This window comes from Mus caroli, chromosome 18 (genome assembly GCF_900094665.2).
Source record: "Mus caroli chromosome 18, CAROLI_EIJ_v1.1, whole genome shotgun sequence".
NCBI classification, from domain to species: domain Eukaryota; kingdom Metazoa; phylum Chordata; class Mammalia; order Rodentia; family Muridae; genus Mus; species Mus caroli.
The window spans coordinates 5,995,020-6,015,891 of record NC_034587.1 but is presented as its reverse complement, the minus strand read 5'-3'; the positions used below and the strand labels follow the sequence as shown (position 1 = coordinate 6,015,891).

Below are 20,872 nucleotides of genomic sequence, written 5' to 3'. Positions count from 1 at the left end.
GAGGTAACCCAATCACAAAAGAACTCACATGATATGTACTCACTGATAAGTGTATATTAGCTCAGAAACTTAGAATACCCAAGATACAAGATATAATTTGCAAAACACATGAAACTCAAGAAGAAGGAAGACCAAAGTGTAGACACTTTGTCCCTTCTTAGGAATTGAACAAAACACCCATGGAAGGAGTTACAGAGTCAAAATTTGGAGCTGAGATGAAAGGATGGACCATCTAGAGACTGCCATACCCGTGGATCCATTCCATAATCAGCCTCCAAACATTGACATCATTGCATACACTAGCAAGATTTTGCTGATAGGACCCAGATACAGATGTCTCTTGTGAGGCTATGCCAGGTCCTTGCAAACACAGAAGTGGATGCTCACAGTCAGCTATTGGATGGAACACAGGGCCCCCAGTGGAGGAGCTAGAGAGAGTACCCAAGGAGCTAAAGGGGTATCCAACCCTATAGTTGGAACAACAATATGAACTAACCATTACCCCTGAGCTCGTGTCTCTAGCTGAATATGTTTCAGAAGATGGCCTAGTTGGCCATCATTGGGATGACAGGCCCCTTGGTCTTGCAAACTTTATGTTTCTCAGGTCGGGGGAACGCCAGGGCCATGAAGTGAGAGTGGGTGGGTAGGGGATTGGCGGGGAGGTTCTGGGGTACTTTTGGGATAGCATTTGAAATGTAAATGAAGAAAATACCTAATAAAAAATAAATAGAAAAAAGAAAAAATATAATCTTAATATGTATCATTATAGAAAGAGTTATACCAATATACGATTTTTGGCTTAAAAATATGCTTTGGTGTAACAGTAGATTCAATAATCTACCCATTATTTTTAGTATTACTATATTATTTCTATATTGCTTCTTTTTCTTTTTATCCCTTCTCTCCCTAATACTAGATAGAAGGGAAAGAAGGATAGAGGAAAGAAAAAGAAATCCCTGGTTCTAACCTTATTTTGTTTTCTCCTTGTCCAAGACCATACTTATCTGTAACCATCTCCCTTAAACAATGACAAACATTCAACACCCATTGGACAACCAAAACCCAACAACCCCACCGTAAGGGAATGGGACTCCATTCTCATAATATTCCTTCCTGCTGATTTGGAATGTAGTATTCCTTTTGGGTGGGGAGCAAAATATTGTGAAATAGTTAAGAAAGCTAATTGTAAAATTTTTTGTCCACTTTATAAATGCTGAGAAAGACATAAATGCTTAGACAAAATTAAGTATTGACTAGATCATTTTGTAAGGATGGACAAATTGAGTTCTTCTGGGGTCAGCAGCTTTATTTGAATCTGTTCTGACATAATCTCAGCATTAGCAAAAGGCACTATGATTTTGTCTGGGTCTGTACCTGACAATTGTTGCAGTGTTATTCTAACTTTTATGATTAAATCAGAAACTTTTTCTATGTAAGTATTACATTTTTTACTTTTTTCATGTGCTAAGAAAATCCACTCTATAATACTATCTTCCCTTTGTGTAATAAGCCCAGTAGGGGAATGAGTTGAAGGCAAAATAACCAAAATATAATCAAGTTTGGGTTCTATGTGATCCACATAGGCATCTTGAAGTCTCTGTTCCACTATAGTTAACTCTTTCTCTGATATAGCTGTTAACCATCCTGGACTGTTTAAGTTTGAATCTCCTTGTAGTTTTTAAAAATAAATTACTTAACTCTTATGTAGCTAACCCAGGGATAGGCCATTGCCAATTAATATTTCCATTAATCTTTGAAAATCATTAAGAATTTAAAATTGATATCTTCTAATCCTTTTGTGATTGAATTTTTTGTTCTATTTTATAACCTAAATAGTTAATAGAATCTTCTCTTCATATTTTTTCAGGAGTAGTCTGTAACCTGTAGCATGGTAGAACTCTTTGTTCCCTTAAACATTTTCTATAAAGTATCTGTGTCAGAATCAACCAACAAAATATTATCCATGATATGGTAAATAATGAATTGAGAAAATTACCAATGAGTTATTTCTAGTGGTTGCTGCACAAAATATTTACATGAAGTTGGCATATTTAACACTCCCCATGGACAAACTTATCAATGATATCTTTTTGCATATTATTACAAGTAGGCACTGTGAAATCAAACCTTTCCCTTTCCTGCTCATGCAAGTGGATAATAAAAAAAAGCAATCTTTTAAATGAATTACTAGCATAGGCTATGCCTTAGGTAATAAAGAAGGTTAAAGAATTACAGGCTGTAATGGACTCATTGGTTGAATTACTGTATTCACTGTTTTTAAATCTGTTAACATTCTTCATCTTCCTGACCTTTTTATCACAAATACAGGGAAATTCTATGAGCTGATAGACTCTTCCATATGTTGAACCTCCAGCTTCTCTTTAGTCAGCTGCTCAAGTGCCTGTACTTTTTCCTTAGTACCACTAATCTATGCACACAGGCTTACCCATCAACCATTTTAAGGGTAGAGCCATTGGTATCTCAGCAGTGGCCCCTCTTATAAATTTAGAAATGCAGTCCCTGTGATGTCCTATGTCTTGCAATTGGCACAGCCTGAGTTTGTTTTTGATTGCCTATATTAATTACTTCCTCATCAGCATCTACCATTTCATCCCTAATTTCATCATGAGCTATCTCTGGGATTGCAGGAATATTTATCTGAGTATCCCACTTTTGTAAAAGATCCCTTTTCCATAAATTTATGGGTATGCCAGCCACATAAGTTCTTAACATTCCTATTTGACTTTCTGGTCCCACACATTTAACCCATAGTATGCCTTATTTTAGCTGAGATAGCTTTCCAATTCCTAGAAGCTATGTGTAAACCATTGGAAATGGTCATTATAAATTCCAAGATTTTTGAGAAATGATAGTTACATTGGCCACTGTATTCATCAAGCCTTTTATTTCAATATAATTTACTTGCTATTTAAATTTTGGCCTCTGAACATTAGATACTGTTTGCCAGAACACACATTTCCCCAGTACTTCAAACCTTTCTGTTCTTTCTCCTGAAATGGCTTTGAGTGAGTCTTCACCATATCCATATTCTTCTAGGAATGGAGGCCCAGAAAAGAGCAAATTAATAAATGATTTGTAGCCTGTGTAATTTTTATCAGTAAACTGTAGTTGGGCAGAGTATAGTGTGGATTTAGTGCCTACATTAATGTTTAAATTAATCTCTAAAAAGTAAAAGTTTTTAATAGTGATTTGGAGCCAAATGCTTAGTTTTGATTTTAAGAGACTTATTCATTTCTCCAAGTCAACAATTTGAATCTAGGCATTGGTCTATTCTTGTCACAGTGTTCTCCATGACCCAGGGCCTAAATGTACAGACTTTACATACCTACTAGATATTACATTTTGGCAATAATTTTGATTTTTTCCTCTTTTCTATGGGAATCAAGCTATTTTATATATCCTTGGATAGCTTCAGGCTCAGATTTATTGTCATCATCATGTTGTAGGTCTTTATTTGGTTTATCTTATTTCACCAAGTTTATGTTACACATCTTCCATCTTCTCAGGGATGGCAAGGAAACTCAAGGCTTGGCAGTAAAGATTACCATTGAAGTGGAGCCAGCAGGAAACTTCATTATGGTTTCAAGGCATGAGTGTCAGGGCATTGGGGACTCCACAATGCAAACAGAAGAGGTGAAAGCACTGGTGGGTATTTAAACTCAGCAGCATATCCAGGTCTCCGCTCACACAAAGTCTTTCCATGTGGAGTGAGTGCTGCTTTGATCTTTTGGGGTGACTAGTACAAAGTTGTCAGTTTTTCACTATTATTTTCAAGCTTAATGAGAGAGAAAAATATTCTACCAATAACTACCATATGTTTTATAATATTCAAATTTGAATGGAGAGTTTCATCTTTCCATCATAATTTCTTTGAATACCATATAGCAATAAAGTATTGTGGAGAAGCAACATTTATGAACATTAATCACTGAATCACTGAAATAAGCAAAACTTAGACATGTTCGCAGTGACTCGAGTCATGTGTGTCAAGGACTTGACAATCTGTGCTTCTTTTTTAGTATTTAGGTTTAAATATCACCTGTTTGAATACTGTTTATGTAAATTTAGCACTGTTGCTAGATGATAAAATGTAGCATTTCTCTAAACTTCCTTTTTTGAGAAATTATATAGCTGTACACAGTTTTTTCAGTATAAATTATTGATACCTAGACAGAGAAATAATTTTATTTTGTTTTGTTTCAGTGCTGGAGCATGAACACAGAGTTTTTAGCATGACAGGCAAAGCACTCAAAACCCAAGGTCTATATCTACCTCTAAAAATTGTAGATAAAGTTAAATGTATATGTTTCATGACTGAACTCTAAACAACTCTTAGGACTCCTACCACTTAGTGCCATATCCTGTAGTATTTCTCCCTTGCGTATGGCATGGATCAATGATGATTGAAATGAATCTCAACAAACAAGCAACTAAGCTGACTACAAATGAATAAACTTTAAGAAAGTCTTGCTGCTGAGGTGCTCAATGTCCAGATAGCTCTCTTGAGCTTGGTGAAAGATGGGGGATTCCTTTTTCTTAGTCAGGCTTCTACTTCTTTGCCTGGTCTGGAGAGCCTAACCCTATATCTTCTATCCGCTGAATGTCACATAGCCTTGGTGAGATTACAGGTTCAGCTTTTCTCCTGATAAGAACCTGTCCAGCAAGTGCCTGGAATTCCTGGAATGCCTTTCCGTGCAAATGAGGCATTCTTTGGTACTACCTCTAGCCAATGGTACTTACCCATCCTGGAAGTCCCTACCTCTTCCTCAAAACTATATAATCCTTCATTCACTCCAAGTAAAGTTGAGCTGCCTCTCAGAAGCTGATCCTGGAAGTCTGTCATTTCTATACTCAAGGGTCATCCAAATCCTGTTCTTTGACTCTGTTCTCTTCATGTGGCAACAGCCCCCAGAAGAAGGGAGGATCATAAAAAGTAATAAATAAATCAGTAAGAGCTGGAAGCTGGGCAGTGAGTGCTGTGAAGGCAAGCAGACCATGGCAGGGAACACTGTACTGGGGCCATCTGGATGATGTCTCAGAGGTCAGGCCTGTGGCTTCTTGTTTGATCTCAAGTCAATAATATTAAATGCTTGTTTTTAGAACTGAGTCCCCTGAATGCTGTGGGGTAGGTGGTTTTGTCCTCTACAGACTCTAAGACCCTGGGAACAATACTGATGGCTTGACCATTGTGTATCTCATTGGATCCCAGACTCACTCTCCATGCAAGAGGTGGCTCTTCTTTTACTTCCACTGTATTGGTTTGTTTGCCCACTGATGTTGCGATACTTTCTTCAGGGACCATTGTTGTCACACTACAGTGAGGATGTCCTTAAACCTCTTCCATGGTGCATGCTTGGCCATTCTTGGACTGGTATTTGGTTGCAGTCTGCCTCTTCCAGTTGCTTGGATAGTACAGCTCTGCTGGGGTTTTGTGTGGAAGCAGAATGCACGTTGCTGAACACTCAGCCATAGATCTGGGTGGGACTTTGAGGGCCTATGGCTGGCAGCAGGAAGAGGGGCTCTTTGGATCTTCTGAATCTTGTAAGGTATAAATGCAGCACTCTCTAGGCTGATAGCTGAAACACTTTCTACCCTTCTCCTTCCTGGATCATGGTGATGCAAAATTTCTGGGATCGTGGCAGCCTTGGAATACTATACAGCTTTGGAATCACAGATGGATCAGGAGGGACACACAATCTGGGGAATGTTTGAGGCTGGAACCCCAGTGTGGTGAGATTCCTTGCTTCAAGGATATGCAGATATGGTCTCCTTCTGCATTTCCCAGGAAGCTCTGCGATGTTTGATTCTAGCTTTATTTCAGTTTTCGAGTCAATCAAGGAATGATGCTCAGCAGTGTTTACATAGAACAGCTGGTCTGTCCTTGGTGCAGGATTCCTGGGTTCCAGCCCCTTCTGAGGGCTGCTGCTTGAGGTGCAAGGCAGATCTTTATGGCCAATACCAAGGCCTTTCTTGATGGTGTTATGTATGTTAGACTTTGTCTTGGCCTTCTTTAAGGGCACCCCTATGGGCACAGACCTCATCATCTAGCTCCACTTGTAGCTTTTGGGGTTGAGGATGGAATAACCATTACTGTTTGCTGCATTGCCATGACTTCATTCTGTGGGGCCTCATGATGCTGGACCATCTGGCAATACCCAGGAAGGATGGAAACTGACTTGATAGCTTTAGTGGGCAGGGTGCCCCTGGACAAGTTGTCAGTGGGCTGGCTAATGGTTGCTAGATTTTTTTTGGATATCAAAACATATAGTGTCTTTGCAATTCAGTCCATGTTTTCAGGGCCTCAGTGGTAGGACACGCTATTCCACAGACTCTACTCTGGAAACAAGAATGTGTTTGGTTTAGTGTAGAGTTTAGTATGTTTTCCAATTCCTGGACACCTATTATAGCTACCAAACTTGGTGTCACACATTCATGAGGCAATGGCTGCTCCTGGGAAATCTGTGGAGGTCATTGAGTCTGGGATAGAGCTTGGGCAGGGCCACATGCACCACAAATCCCACGGTTTTACATTCTGCTGAGGAAGGGGTTCTTATGATCTGGTCAGTAGCCATAACTCGACCCAGAAAAGTCAACTAAGAAAAGTCGACCCAGAAAAGTAGACTAAATTTCTGCTATATAAGATCCTCCAAGGTCTTGAGGTAAGACAACAGCTGGGAGAGAAGGTGATCCATTTTCTCACTAAGGAAAAGGTTTGTGGTGTGGAGTCCAGAAAAGTTGCCTGGTGGGACAGCAGAAGATGGGGGAGCGGGCAAAAGCATCAACCCCAAGCAGAGGATCAAAAGGCCCATTAGTCTGCATAAATATGACACCTGTACCCATATAGTCCCTCCACTGCCTCCATATCCCCTACCCCTTAGTATCACATCAAACAGTTTCAATCCCACTCAGTATAGCATCTTCAGTGCCCCAGACCCTGAGCTCAGATTCTGGTATGAAAAATTCTACAAGACAGAGATTTCCTACATTTTCATAGGTTGTGATGGAGTCTGGATCTCTTCTACATTTTTTCCACTATCTCTACAACTTAGAAATAGTTATATAGGATAAAGGAGGAATAAGGACACACAAGAGTGAGATTTTTTTTTTTTACAACTACCCATGCTATGATTGTAATCTCAAGCACCATTCTCCAAGGACACAGAACGCTGAAAGTGAGCGAGGGGAATTGAGGGACCTCACCTCTCTGTTTACACTTTCCTTGCTCCTCCCTCAGCCCCTGTCATTCCTCATACAACACTGTGAGGAGCTCAGGATCAGTAATCTGAAAGTGAAATGTAGATGGGAGAATTCCACCTTCTGACAGGTGGACTTGGCAGTCCCCCAGACACAGGTACAGCAACACTCCACTGCCTTGAAGAACACTCCCATGGGCAGCACTCATCCCCAGCCAACCCTAGCTTCCTTCTATCACAAAACCTGGGGATTCCTTGATACTATTTTCCTTCCTGCATCTCATGTCCTCAGAATCATGGCTCTCATCATGAACCTCATCGCTAAGGAGCAAGCCAGGTGGAATTTCTTTCCACAGGAAAGCAGAAGCCTACCTTTTACAGTAGCAGGTTTCATCCAGGGCTTGTTCTGCCCCTTCTTCACCACCTCCCTGTTGGAAACAGGATAAATGAGCTGAGGTCCCTTCTTCCTCTCTGGTAGACAAGCTGCCTACCCTCTGTGCTCATGGATAACATGAAATCCGCATTTCCCAGGGAGCTCTATCTCATCCATCCTTGACTCATTCACACCATGTATAAACACATTTCCTTTTGTCCTTGTTGGGAAAACAGCAGGAAGAGCTATCTATGCCACACTTTCCAGGGATGTCCTCAGTCAATGTTCCTTAGACCCAAGGCTCCTACCCAAGTTTCTACCTGAGGCTGAACTCTGCAGCTGCCTCTTGGCTGTCAGGTGATATCTGCTTTCTCAAACCAGAGAGCACTCATGCCCTGATCTGAGGCACTTAGTCTTATCACCTGCTTCACATCGGTTCAACACCAACAAAAGCAAGTGTCTGAGCATAGGACAAATGACTTTCTCAGACCTGTCCTGTGTTCCAAACCAACTCAGAAATGCAGTCTGTCCATGGAGTCTTGGTTGTCTCTAGTGGCCTCTCTGCCACCTTTTACAGGTGGTCTGAGAGCTTCAGGCAGACACCTCATGCCACCCTCATCTTTTCCCTGCTTGCCAACTCCTGCAGGCTGAGTTGCTGCTCTTTCTGGAGATTTCCTGTCACCTGTCTTTAGCCAGACTTTAGCTACTTTGTAGGTTCTTCTTTCTCCCACCCTTTCAATCCCCTAACACTAGATAGAAGAGAAAAATGGATAGAGGGGGTATGGAGTCATCTTCTTGTAAGACAATTTCCGCTGATTAGGGGTGTTGAGTTTCTTGAGGCAAGTTTGGTCTTTACTATCAGGATATCTAATTTCTTCTTTCTTTCTTTGTACACAGAACTACTTAGAAAACCACAAATACCAGCAACTGATAGCAACCCCCAACAACCAATAACCCACCATGCACCTCAAGGACCTAGCATTGATATACCCCCTGAAAAGTCCACAGAATTTGAAATATCACAGTAATAAACTATCTGCTGCTTGCAAAATCAAGCCCTGCCAGAACATGGGACAAATCATGTTCAGCTTCTGTGGACAATCTAAAGCAACCCCATATCCCACATCTGAGATTAAAACAAAAACATAATTTTATATTTATGTTTTTTTAAAAAATGCCAAAATTTCTCACACCTGTCTTTCTAGGGAATGAGAGAGTATCAGTCATGAACAAAATAATGACTTGTCATTGTGTGTGAACCAATGCTTTTCTCACCTTTGGGATGTCCGTTTTGCTCCCAGATGGTGGTAATACTGGGTATTCCTTCAGGAGTGGGATTAGTAGGAAAAAGAGCTCCACTCCACATGTAATGGCAATACTTATATCCATTGCTATGTCCATGGGGCTGAGGCTTATCCATGAGTTACTAAAGGTATTCATGTAAGGAGAGAATTCTCTAACTTCTGAATTGCAATGCAGCTCTCAGGCCAGTGAGTCCTGGAGTGCAGTGTGAAATGTGTCAGGAGGGCTCAGGCTATATCACACAGCTGTAGCCTCCTCATCACAAAAGGCTCCTGGCAGGAGAGACTATGCCTCAGCCCCTCACCCGCCTCCAGCCCAGCAGCCTCTCCTGCCTCCTTTTCCTATTCTCTCCTTCCAAATCCTGCTGCTGAATCAGTCAGAAATAGACCTCTGTCCATATTTTGTTCCTTCTCTCTGAGTCCCAGTATTCCTCTGTGTAGGCAAATATTTTATGTAACCTACCTTAATAAGGGTTCCACCACCCCACTAGTCCACCCACCAGAGGTAGTGGAAAAGGAGATACTGAGATACAAGTGAACCTTTTTAGAAATAGTTCTTTGGGGACAATTCCAATTTACATTTTTCTCAGTCCAGTCCACTAGCAAACACCAAACTTGAATCAATGGCTGCTGTCAAGTCCACTTGGCAGACACCACACATGAATCAGCAAGGGCAGTTCAAGCCAAAAGAAACTGCAAGGCTTGGCAATGGGGCCTTAGTCTGTGGAAGGGGCAAGAAGCCACAGGAATCTCACTAGAAGTTCTTTGTAGAGTTTTTCTCTAACAAGAGACCACAGTGAAGCTCAGCAAGACAATGTAAGGTGAATCAATACATGCTTGTCATCAGCAAAGACTAGCAGGGTGAATTAAAGCTCAATTTCCTACTGTCTTTGTGGCCATATTTATATTTCTTCTAAACATCATGTGGGCTGGAGAGATGGCTCAGAAGTTAAGAGCACTGACTGCTTTTCCAGAGGTCCTGAGTTCAATTCCCAACAACCATATGGTGGCTCACAACCATCTGTAATGGGATCTGATGCCCTCTTCTGGTGTGTCTGAGGACAGCGACAGTGTACTCACATACATAAAATAAATAAATAAATCTTAAAAATATTTTAAAAATAAACATCATGCATCCTTTTTTTCCTTCCTGTTTTTAACATCTTTATCTTTACATCTTTATCTTTATCTTACAACACTCATGCAATACACACGTGGCTACTTAATCTGCCAAGCTTGGCAGGAGTTATACTCATCCAGCCTGATACACAGGATGCTTGCTGTCCATGAGCAATCTCACAAGAGGCTTGGTCAAAGTTGGGTGACTGTCTAGCACCAGCTCCTGCCTAATTGGGTTTGTACAGGGCTCCTCCTGCAGCAGGTGAGGATCTGTACTCTTGAGTCTGTATTCAGGGAGAGGTGCCAGTTATTTTTCAGAAGCTTTGATGATAAGAACAGAATATCAATCTAAAGCAATGAGATCATGTTGGATCCACCCTGACCCAGTCCGGTAGAGACTAAAATACCAAAAGAAGCTTGCTGGCCAGTGATGAGCCTTCAGGATATAGAAGCAGCTGCATTCTCTCCATGGCACAGGTTTGCTGGGTGCCACCTGAAGGCCCTGCTGTTTGCCTTGCTTTCTGCCCTTTGTGCCACTGTCCTCCAGTCCACTTGAGTGTTCCCAGTGCAGTACTTCAGCAGGCACAAGGTGGTTCTTCCTCTGTGTCTTCTTCTGAAGGTCAGGCCTTTTAAAGCTTGCCTTCTTCACAGCAGAGACACTGAGGTTGCTAGGAGCATTTCTTAGTCTGAAACTCTTAGCCACATATCCAAGGTATAGGGATCAGATATGGAAGATGGACTTCAGCTCCTTGGGGTAGATGGCATAGGCTCAGATGAAGGGCTGCAGGGCTTTCTTTGCCCAGGAGACCATCTTCTGACTGGAGTGCACATAATCTTTAAACACTATCTGCAATACTGTGGTTCGTTCTCAGATTTCTTGGGGGCCAATGGCATGGAATTTCTGAGCTCCCCTTTGTCTCCTTTTAAAACAATTATCCTTTGCCGGGACAAACAAAATATCTTTCATCTTAATTTCAGAAACATTGATTTTGTGAGAAGCCAATGAGTTGACATATTCTGCCTCTGAAGGAGCCAAAATGAGGAGGCTGCTCCCATGACAGCCAATCCGGGCAGTTCTTCCAATGCAGTGAATGTTCTCTGCAGGTGAAGGCAGAGCACTCTACTGAACCATCCAGGTGACTTGTGGGAGATCCAAGCCTCAAGATGCAACCCTTGTGCAGAGTAAGACTCCAGTTCCAGAATGGGAGAACTCATGAAACACGGATGTCCTTTCCTCCTGCTCCATGTTGCCATATAGCCGAAGGAATTTCAGTGGACAGGAGGCAGATGCTCAGAAGTAGCAGTCCCTGAGTGACAAAGCAGGGTGTGAAGGAAGAGGCTGTAGTGGAACTCCACCAGGTCACAACTGGAGAAAAAGACAATCATCTGGTTCTTCTCAAACTTGTACTTTTGCAGGATGACGGCTGCGAGGCAGACAAGGCACAGCTTGCGGGGAACCAACACCACATGCTGGTCGAGGCTCTCTGGTATGGCAAAGCTGCCTAGATGGGTTCTAACTTCCTTAGGGTTGGGCTGGTCCCAGCTTTTGTCCAGGGCAGAGCTAACTGACTGGATTGTGCAAGCTGATATCAGCTAGCCATGTTACACCTTCTGTGAGTGTCACTGACAGGAGGCCATTCTGCTGTTTCTGGCACCCAACATTTACAGCATTCAGAACCACTGTGATGTCCTTTTCAAAAACCAAATCCAAGATCCTGTCTGCTTCATCCACAATCAGCCACTGTATTCGGTTAAAGTGAAGGTTCTTTGTGGATTTTGTATGATCCACTAGACGGCCAGGAGTTGAGATACGGATATTTATGCCTTTGTGGAGTCTAGCTTTTTTTTCTGATTTCCTCTTCTCTCAGCCCATCAACATGCCAAGAAACAATCCAGGTGAATGGCTTAAGTAGCGTCTGAGCAGTGTAAAACCTTTGCGTTCAAAACAGTGTCCAACTCTTTGGTGGACACTAGGACCAAAACATAGGGTCCATCACTGCGCTGTATTTTCTCTGTCAATGCTTGAAGAGACTGGACTACAGGGATGCAATAGGCAAGAGTTTTCCCTGAGCCTGTCTGGGACCACACAAGGGCATCTCTGCCTTCCAACAGCACTGGGATACTCTACTTCTGAACATTGGTCATACTGGACATTATTAAGACTGTATTTATTGTGGAAATTAGATGTGGGTGGAGGTCCAGCTCCTGGAAAGTTTCTGGAGAGAACACTTGCTCTTGAGCCTGCTTCACTACAGTTCTGTGGAGTTCTGGGATTCAGGATTGTTTTTAAACAATGACGAAGTCTTGATGCATGGCTTCTCCTCTTGTCTTCCAAATACTTTGGAGAAAACATTTTGTGTGCACTCCATTTAAATGTTCTCTGAGTTTCTTTATCGCTGGCTTTCTTGGCTAAAAGAGAAGATATTTTATTCCTCCGTTTTGCTCGTGGAGAATCATTGGACACTTGGTGCTTTCTCTTGGTAGCCTCTGCTTGCCACCTCATCTGGGCCTGGGTGCGTCAGAAGCAAGTCCTGGGAGGCTATTCAGGTAAAGTGCTGCAGATGGAAGTCAAAGCCCAAGCAAAGAGCTGCAGAATGAGCAGGGAGCCCGAGCAGCACATGGAGAGTGACATTCTTCGCAGCTGTTGCTGACTCCCCTGCCCCTTCGGGTCTGGGAGCCACTGCGAGCTCCAGAAGGAGATAAGAGGCCTCAGAAACTGGAAGAGGTTGTGCACATACAGACTTTTGAAGTCAGACCTAATGGTTCCTTAGATTTTCTTAGTGTCTGGTGTTTTGTCCCTCTACTCTGATTTTTTAGCTTTGGGTACTATCTTTCCGCCTTTTAGTAAGTTGGCTGTTTGTCTATCTTGCTGATTTTCTCAAAGAACCAGCTCTTGGTTTCATTGGTTCTTCATATTGTTCTCTTTTTTTTTCTCATGTATTGATTTCAGCCTCGAGTTTGACTATTTTCTACTGTCTACCCCTTTTGGGTGTATTTGCTTCTTTTGTTCTATAGCTTTCAGGTGGGCTTAGCAGGATATCTCTCCAATTTCTTTGTGAAAGCACTTAGTGCTGTGAACTTTTCTTTTAGCACTGTTTTCATTGTGTGCCAAAAGTTTATGTATGTTGTGCCTTCATTTTCATTGATTTCTAGAAAGTCTTTAATTTTTTCATGTCTTTCCTGACCCAGTGGTCATTCAGTAGAGAGCTATTCAGTTTCCATTAGTTTATAGGTTTTCTGCCATTTCTGTTGTAGAGTTTCAGCTTTAATCCATGGTGGTTTGATAAGATGCAAGGGGTTATTTCAATTTCATATTATCTGTTGAAGTTTGCCTTGCTTTATATGGCCAATTTTGGAGAAGGTTCCTTGAGGTGCTGAGAAGAAGGTATATTCTTTTGTACTTGGGTGAAATATTCGATATATATCTGTTAGGTCCTCTTGATTAATTTCATTATTTCTCTGTTTAGTTTCTGTCTTGGTGACCTGTCCACTGGTGAGAGTTGGATGTTGAAGTCTCCCACTATTAACATGTAGAGTTTGATGTGTGATTTAAGCTTTCTTAATGTTTCTTTTATGAATGTGGGTGCCCTTGCATTTGGGGAATAGATGTTCAGAATTGATAAGTCACCTTTATGGATTTTTCCTTTGATGACTATGAAGTGTCCTTCCCCTTCTCATTTGATTATTTTTGGTTGAAATTATATTTCATTAGATATTAGAGTTGCTACTCCAGCTTGATTCTTTGGTCCATTTGCTTGGAGAACCTTTGGCCATGCATATGTTTGATACTGAGGTGTGTTTTTGGTATGTACCAGAGTGATGAATCCCGTTTTCACTTCCATTCCGTTAGCCTGGGTATTTTTTTTTGGGGGGGGGGGCGAGTCCATTGATGTTGAGAGATATTAATAACCAGCATCTGTTAATTCCTTTTATTTTGATGGTGGTGGTGGTGTGTTCCTTTGATTTTCTGTTGTGGGGTTATGTATTTCCTGTGTTTTCTTGTGTGTACCTCCCTTCTTTGCGTTAGAGTTTTCCTTCTAGTATCTTTTGTAGGGCTGGATTTATGTGTGAGGAGCGGGTGTGGCAGCAGTCCTGGGCAGTCCCAAGATGGCGCCCAGGACTGCAGCGAAGTCTTATGACTTGCACCTGACTTCCTCATACACCTAAAAATAAGCCACGACCATCGTGAGAGCTGCGCAGGTGCACCATGATGCTGGCAGTGTAAACAAGTCCATATTTGGTGGAGACATGCCCCTGCCACCCTGATTGGCTGAAGCTGTGTGCCTGGTGAGGTGGTGTGGCCTGCTGTGAGTGGATGGGGGCTGAGAGTATATAAACAGACCTCCCTGGGTACCCAGGGTCCCCGTAGCAGCAACAAGGCGTTCCTGCAATAAAGGCTGTTGAGAAGAATCCAACCATGTTGTGTCTTCCTTGCCCGCCGAGGTGGGCGCAACATTTATGGATAGATATTCTTTAATTTGCTTTAGTAATGGAATATCTTGTTTTCTCCATCTATGGTAATTGTAAATTTACTGGGTATAGTAGCCTGGACTGATGTCTGTGGTTTCTTAGAGTCTGTAAGACATCTGCTAAGGACCTTTTGACTTTTAGAGTCTCTGTTGAATGCAATTCTGATGAGTCTGCCTTTGTATGTTATTTGGTCATTTCTCCTTGTAGCTTTTTAATATCCTTTTTTGTTGTAGTGTACATTTAGTGTTTTGATTATTGTGTGGTGGTAGAATTTTCTTTCCTGGTCCAATCTATTCAGTGTTCTGTAAGCTTCTTGGATGTTTATAAGCATATCTTTCTTTAGGTTGGTGAAATTTTCTTCTATATTTGTTGAAAATATTTTATGGTATAGTTTGAGGGATATTGGTATTAGCTCTTCTTTGTAAGTCTGCCCTAAAACCATCTGGCTCTGGGATTTTTGTTGGTTGGGAGGTTTTTAATGACTGCTTCTGTTTCCTTAGGGGTTATGGGACTGTTTAGATAGTTTACCTGTTCTTGATTTAACTTTGGCACATGGTATCTATCTAGTGGTTTATTTATACAATGGAATACTATGCTGCTATTAAAAATGAAAACATCATGAATTTTGCAGGCAAATGAATGGAACTAGAAAATATCACCCGGAGCCAGGTAACCCAGATCCAAAAGGACATGCATGGTATATACTCACTTATAAGTGGATATTAGCCAAAAAGTTAAAAATACCCATGATACAACTCACAGACCATATGAGGTTTAACAAGAAGTAAGGCCCAAGTGAGGATGCATCAATCTTTTTTTTTTAATTGCAAAGATTTATCATCTAATTTAAAACATTTTATAATAAAACTCACTGCAGAAAACACTTATTACTGCACAGTAGTGACTTAGAAATGTCTGCAATCTGAGTCTACTATTTTAAAAAGTAGAGAAATTTCTATTTACATTTAGAATTCTATTATTTGACACTTGTACAGGGCAAGCTACTGGCTGGTCAGGCTGCTGTGAGGCTGCACAGAACAGTGTAAGCACCATGGCACCCTGCTGCACCATGGTACCAGGAAGCTCGACACTGCAGCCAACAGGTAGTGAGGCTCCAGGGTCTAAGCAACACCTCCCCAAGATGACTGCTGCATGTTGGAGGCGAATGACAAACAGCTGTAGAGCTCCTGTTTCCTTCCAAAGACCACTTCTCTAATAAATTTATACAAAAGTGGCTCAACAAAATGTTGATCCTGACCAAAGGGCCTTTTACCATCATTAAACAGAAAGGTAAGTGCAGGAGACACTGAGGTCTGCTGCCTTTTGTTGGTCTTTGAGACACAGGGCCTTGCCTGTAGCCCTAGTCAGCCTGGGACACATATCGATCCTCCTGCCTCTGACTCCCAGATGCTGGGATTAAGGATGTTCGTGGATGCACCTGGGTCATCTGCTTTCCTTAAGGCAACCGTTGTCTAGGACAGGAGTGAACATACATAAAATGACTTTGCCTTTTTTGTTCTTGTTGTTCTTAAGACAGGGTTTCATGTAGATCAGGCTGGCCTCAAACAAAATGTTGCTAAAACTGGTTTTAAATGGCTAATCCTCTTGCCACCACCTTCCAAATGCTAATAAGATTATAGGTATATACCACAATATCTCCCTAGGAGCTTTACTCGTATGAGAGTGATCAACACTCTCAACTATTTCCAGTACAAAATGTAGGCACACTGTGTAGCTTAGGGTGGCAGTGACATGGGCCAATGTTCTCTACAGCACACACATTGTCAAGCCTCTTCAGAAGCTTGGACCCTGTGGAGGAGTGACCCAGTGATTTCTAAGAACCAGCACAGGCTTCTCCCAATGAAACTAGGTCTCCAGAAAAGGCTTTACAGGTCCGGGCAGGACCACCGGATGTACTAAAAAGCACTGACTTCCTATCTTAAGGGCCAAGGAGGTGAGCTACATTTTAAAAATGCTGTCAACTTTACCAGGACTTAGAAGTCATTTACAACAAAGTTCTTTAGACATCAGTTATCAGGAAAATATTTCATTTAAAAAAAAAAAAAAGCAGTTGTAGCCGGGCGTGGTGGTACATGCCTTTAATCCTAGCACTTGGGAGGCAGAGGCAGGCAGATTTCTGAGTTCGAGGTCAGCCTGGTCTACAAAGTGAGTTCCAGGACAGCCAGGGCTATACAGAGAAACCCTGTCTCAAAAACAAACAAACAAACAGACAACAAAACAGTTGTAAATTTGTTTCTTCCAATCTGTTTCGAGCATATAACAGAAATTCAGAACCCCACATCACAAAAATGAACAGCATGCAAATACTTAAAATTTTTACATCCTTTGAAAAGAAAAGAATATAGACAAGAAGTCCTGTGAATAAGGAGTAGTCAGAGCTCAAGTCTGAACTTGGTCAGCAAAGGCAGGTGATCTGAGGAGTTGTGCTCATTGGGAAGGCCATCCACAGTCCACAAGTCTTGTTCTGCTAAAAGTGACAGTCTAGCTAGAAGTTTCAAGCTACCAACCAAAGCAACTTCAGCTCCTAGACCCCAAGCAGTGTCCTTTTTTGCAGAGTAGAAAATATAATCGACAGTTATGGCACTTCGGGAACTTCAGTGTCAGGAACATAATGGGAATAGCCAGATGAAAAGCTGAAACCGTGCTGTAGATGCGACTTTGTCAGTTGACACTGGGACCTCCCCTTTCTACTGCTGTGCTTGAGTCAGATCACTGTCTTTTTTACTTTGGGAACCTGTTATGCTTCATAATCAGAGTTCTCAGAGATGCCTAGGTTTGAGGTCCAAATTGGAATAGATAAAATTCTTTGTCCCTGTGAAGACTGTTCCTGGTCAGATACCTTTCCAATTGCAAGACCTTCATAATTTAATTTCCCTTCCTTTATGAAGCTATAGAGTGGAGAACCAGGAACAGAATTAAAGTCACCACACATGACAATGGGACAGGAGCTGCCATCTTTGTAATGGGTCACATTGGCAATCTCTGCTAGCAGCATCACCGGCTGGATCAGCTTAATATCACCACACTGAGGAGTATACAGCAGATGTGTGTTAGCTATCCAGATGGATGGAGAGGCAGCAGGTGGGACCTTGGGATGCAAGAGTAAAACTAATCCAATGTTGTTCTCTGTCCAGCAGAGGAATATTACAGTGGCAGAACTCTACTGGGTTCACAGATAAGAGCGAGAACTTGAAATGTTTGAAGCAGGTGCACAGCCATCCGGCTTCCTTCCTGTTTTCATCTTATATTCACAGTGATAACCCAGTGATTCCAGAATTGGCCTGATCTCTGTCCCATAATGATCTTGAACTTCCAACAGACAAAGCACATCTGCATCAAAATGTATGATTTCTTTCAAAATATTGGGGAAGCGAAAACTCCAGAGTAACAATGTCTGTAGAGGTGCAAGTTATCCTCCAGTAAACCCTGCGAGAGGATGTTATATCACCAAGAAGTCAAACTTATCTTCATGGTCCTCATAGGTGGAGTCAACATTTCTGTCTTCTAGGTCCTTTGTATTCTTTTTATTATGGCTACATAAATACTCCCAGTTCCTTTTTATTGTTCTTTGGCGTTTTCTTCATTTAGATGAGGGCTCATCTCTGTCAGCATTTGTGATATAACAAGAGAGATGGATCAAGGCTCAGTTGGTCAGGTCTACAATTATAGTACTGAAACTATGTTCTAGACTCAAACAGAAAAGGTGGTCTACAGTTCAATGAGAAATGCCTGCCACTGGAGTACGGGTAAGGTGCACTTGAGTAATGTTCTGGCCACCTTAGACAACTGGAAATGTGTCTGCGCTAGTAGTATTTCTGCAGATCCTCCCACAGCATGGTCCAGTCTCAACCCAAACTCTTTAGAGGATAGGGAAACATGGAGTACCCAGTATGGTGCAAGAACTTGAGTAGTGGTGAAAGTTGGCCTCCGAGTGACTAAGGACTCTCCCTAGCCACACCTAGCACACAGTGCGCAGCCTCCCTCCGGATGGGGCCCCAAGCTCAGGAGGCCTGCAAGACCCCAGAGGCTGCCTCACTGCCCGCCCACATGTTACTTTTCCTCAGAGCAGAGGGGTGTGTTCTGATTGTATTTTCTTTATTGCTTTTATTTCCATTTTCAATCTCCAGTTTGTGTTTTCTTTATTGCTTTTATTTCTATTTTCAGTCATGGAGCAGTTTTATTAATTTCCTTCACCTGTTTGATTGTGTTTTCTTGTATTTCTTTAAGGAATGTATTCCTTTTCTTTTTAAAGGCCTCTATAATCTTTATAAGTTTGGATTTAAGATCATCATTTTGTCCTTTGGCTGTATTAAGATATTAAGGATTTGCTAAAAGCAAGAGAGCTTGGCTCTGGTGATGACATATTTTCCAGGCTCTTGTTGATTGTTTTCTTATACTGTCTGTTAACCCTCTGGTTGTCCTTGCTATTGGCAGGATGTTTCTGATGTCAACAGACAGAGCCACGAACCTAACAGTGAATCTTAGGGAAAGGCAAGCTATTCATCTCTGCTGGCAGTGTCCCAGGTAGATCCAGCAGGCAGAGAATTTCTTGGGGGAGGGGTCTAACCTTGATGTTCATGGAATATCCCCACAGGCCACCCTGGGAAGGCAGAGAGAGTTGTGGGCCAGATGATGGAGGTCAGGAGACAGATCACAGCTCACCTCTGCTAGCTGTGTCCCCAGATGGACCCTGCCATTGAAGTTCTTGTCAGAGAGTTCCTTCAATGCTTTTGTGTGAAATGTTTTCCCGTTCTCTTCCTCTAGCAACCTTATAGTTTCTAGTTTTAAATCCAAGTCTTTCATCTGTTTTGAACTGATTTCCTGCAGGGTGAAAGATATGGATCTATTTTATTCCTCTGGGAGTGATGTCTTGCTGTACCAGCACCATTTATTGCTACTCCTGTTTCCAGTGTATGGTTGTGATTCTTGTGTCAACAATCAGGTTTCTAAACCGTTCAGGTTTTGTTGTTGTTTTTGTTTGTTTGGAAGGTTGGTTGGTTGTTTGGTTTTTTGTTTTTTGTTTTTGTTTTAGGTCATGTACTATGTCCTGCTGTTTCATATTAGATTCTTGGTTATTTCTTGCTATCTCTGTCACTATGGATCCAAAGTACAATTTTAGGTCAGGGATTATTTGTCTCCTGCCATATCCTTTCCGTTTTGCTTGCTTTAACTATCGATGTTCCAGTATTATTTTACAATATTTTTTAGTTTCATAAAGTGTATTATTAATAATGTATTGGTCCTGGATATTACTTGCTGTAATGTTGAATTTTTAAAAGATTAAATGAAGGCAAATTCAATTGTCTAGTGCATTTCTTTGATAGTTTTTAATGTTTTCTTCACAAAGGTCTTTCACTTCCTTTGTTAGGTTGTTTTACTAGGAACTTAAATTTTCTGCTTTAGTGAATGGAATAACCTTCCCATTTCCTTTTTTTTTTTTTTTTTTTTTTTTTTTTCGAGACAGGGTTTCTCTGTATAGCCCTGGCTGTCCTGGAACTCACTTTGTTGACCAGGCTGGCCTCAAACTCAGAAATCTGCCTGCCTCTGCCTACTGAGTTCTGGGATTAATGTACTTATGTTTTTAAGATTAGTGTTCTTCTTCCCTGATGGTGTTTGTTAATTCTGAAATTTTCTGTTGTCGTGTGTAGAGACTTTTAAAAATACAACCATGCATACAAGCAATTTGGCTTCACATTTTTATATGTTTTATTTCTTTTTCTTATTGATCTAAGAGTTCAAGCTGTAAGTGGATAAAAGAGTAGAGAGCTGACAACCTTGTGTCATTGCAGATTTTAAAGAATATACTCTCACTTTTGCCATGTTTGTTATAATGTTTGACTTAGGTCTGTCATGTAAAGTCTTCATTACATTCAAGTATGTTTTGTCAATTTATAATTTGTTAGGACGTTTATCATTGAAAGCAGGTTGTATTTTGTCAAATGTCCCATTTGCACCTATACAGAAGATCATGCGATTTTTACCCATAATCATATTCATATCAGGTGTTACAGCTTTTGGTTTATGCTAGTTGAACCAATCTTATATTCTTGCAATGAACACAAGTTGCTTTGAAGGTAAGTGGATATGTTTAAGTTGTTTATATTTTCTCAGCCCTTAATATTTTACTTTACTTATTTTAAATAATATTTTATTTTATTTTTATGATGTGTGTGTATATATATATTGTGTGTGAGGGAACCCACAGTGGCTAGAAGTGATAATAGGAACCCTTGCAGCTGTAGTTACAAGCAGTTGTGAGCTGCATGATATGGGGAGCTAGAATCTGGGTGTTCACGAAGAGCAGCCAATATAAGTACTCTTAACCACCGAACAATATAAGTACTTTATATAAGTTCTTTTTTTTTTTTTTTTTT

At 41.3% G+C, this 20,872-nt stretch overlaps 2 pseudogenes; both read right to left on the bottom strand.

Moving 5' to 3' along the window:
* Window positions 1–10,350: 10,350 nt before the first annotated feature.
* On the bottom strand, window positions 10,351–12,510 carry LOC110285100 (annotated as a pseudogene).
* Window positions 12,511–16,870: 4,360 nt separating this feature from the next.
* On the bottom strand, window positions 16,871–18,376 carry LOC110285181 (annotated as a pseudogene).
* Window positions 18,377–20,872: the final 2,496 nt, after the last annotated feature.